At 40.6% G+C, this 2,016-nt stretch overlaps 1 protein-coding gene across 2 annotated transcripts in view; it reads left to right on the top strand.

Moving 5' to 3' along the window:
• Positions 1–2,016, top strand: part of Scube2 (signal peptide, CUB domain and EGF like domain containing 2) — a 63,557-nt gene that overhangs the window by 15,995 nt on the left and 45,546 nt on the right. The window lies entirely within an intron of this gene.

Here is a 2,016-nt window from a genome sequence, read left to right as displayed (position 1 = left end):
AATTTTTTTTCATTATCTGTTTTCTTTCTCCCTTTGAAAATCCTATTAGTTGGTTGCTATAACCTGGGATTGATCTTCTAACTCTTTTTTCTGTTCCTTGTATATGTGTCCTACTTTCTAGGAAATTTTTCATGTTTTTCTTCTAATCGTCCTACAAGATTCTGCTTTAAATTTCTGCTTTCATATTTTATTTATTTTTTTTCTTTTTTATTTATTTAGTACAGGGTCCACAGGGTCTCACTACACAGATTGGACTCATAGTGATTCTCCTGTTTTCAGCCTCCCAAGCATTGGGATTACAGGCACACACCACCACACCAAGTCTCAATCACCATCTCAGCATGCCCCAGAGGTGAGGCCGGCACAGCATGCTAGGAATCAAACCCCAGTCCCTGCTTCTGCCTAAGCAGGCATTTTAATCCGTTGAGCTACCTGGCTGGCCCTCATATTTTAATTTTTAAAGAATTTTACTTCTGTCTTTTTTTTTTTTTGGTAGGAACCTGTTCTTATTTTATAGATACTTTTCTTATCTCCTTGAGGAAATTAATTATAAGTTTCCAATTTCTTTTTTCCCCTGTATTATGTGTTTCCTCCAAGTTTCTTTTTCTCTATTTGACTTGACATATATATTTAATATTCCTAAAATAATAATTGACTGAGTTTTCTTACTAGTAAAATGCTGAAAAGGCAGTTGGATATTCTGTGGGCTTCATATTTGGATGACAAGGTAGTAGCTTAGCCCCTTCATTTGAAGATCCTCAAATGTCAGTGTTGGTGAGTCTTCAATTGGGTAGACCAATTTAGCTTCAGGGGAATCCTTTAATCTCCTGCCTGGGGATTAGTGGCTTTGCTGCCTGCATTCTGGGAACTGAGGTACAGGGAGTGGGTTTGAGATCTTTCTTTGCAGGAGAGAGACATTCACCTGGTCGTGCCTCCACATCATCCTCTACTATTCCTGGTGCCTCTCTGGTCCAGCTTCTCCTGAATAGTGAAAGGGTAGCCATGTCACTGTGTGGAATTAAGAAGGAGTTCTGAGGGTTATTGGTTTCTTTCTTTTCTTTTCCTTTTTTGTTTTTCAGTCTTTGAGACAGGGTTTCTCCATGTAGTTCAGGCTGGCCTTGAAGGAACTCACTTTGTTGTCCAGGATGGTCTCAAACTCACAGCGATCCTTGCAGCAATGCCTGTGTTTCTTATAGGTTTTTTTTTTTTTTTTTAATGTATTTGGTACAAGGTCTCACTATGCTCCTTAGACTCATAGTGATCCTTCTGTTTCAGCCTCCCAAGCTCTGGGATTACAGATGTGTGCCACCACACCCAGTCTTGGTGGCCAGCTCAGCGCACCTGGGGGTGGGGGCAGGGAAATGAACACTGACCCCTGCACTTGCCTAAGCAGGCGCTTAGTCAGCGGAGCTATCTTACTGGCCCCTTACAGGGGCACTTGATCCATCTGTTTTAAACTCCATCTCACCTCTGCCTCTGCCTCTGGAGTAACTTGTTACCTCTGATTCCTGGGCTTTTCTTGGATTCTTTGGCATCATGAGCTTACAGTTTTTTGGTGGTCCCTCTGTAGACCCCTGGGATCTGGCTTTTCACTACATCAGTTGGCTGTTTTTTCTTTCACATGCTCTTTCCAGAATACGTGGCACCTTCTATCTATTGCATCTTTTTCCCACTTTCTTTGTCTTTTTAAAAATCTGTCCCATTTTATTCCCTCAGCCTTTAAAACAATATAGCCATAGAAGGGAAGTGACGCTTCTCAATGCCTGTGCTCTAGCAATTGAATGCATGTGGAATAGCACTTGCTTGGAATAACTATATGAAAAGAGAACTATAGGGTCATTTGCTTATTATTCCTTATCTGGAGAGCAGCAATTTACAATGCAGCTTATTTTTCATTTGGTTATTACAGGCCTTTTTCTAGTTTCAGGGAAAGTTAAATTTTGAGTAAATTAGCTACAAAAATGAGGCCAGTAGTCTAAATTGAACAGTTCTGTGTGTGTGTGTGTGTGTGTGTGT

This window comes from Octodon degus, unplaced genomic scaffold, assembly GCF_000260255.1.
Source record: "Octodon degus isolate 3935 unplaced genomic scaffold, OctDeg1.0 scaffold00302, whole genome shotgun sequence".
Lineage (NCBI taxonomy): Eukaryota > Metazoa > Chordata > Mammalia > Rodentia > Octodontidae > Octodon > Octodon degus.
Note: the sequence above shows the minus strand (reverse complement) of the source record. Positions and strands in the feature narration are given on the sequence as shown.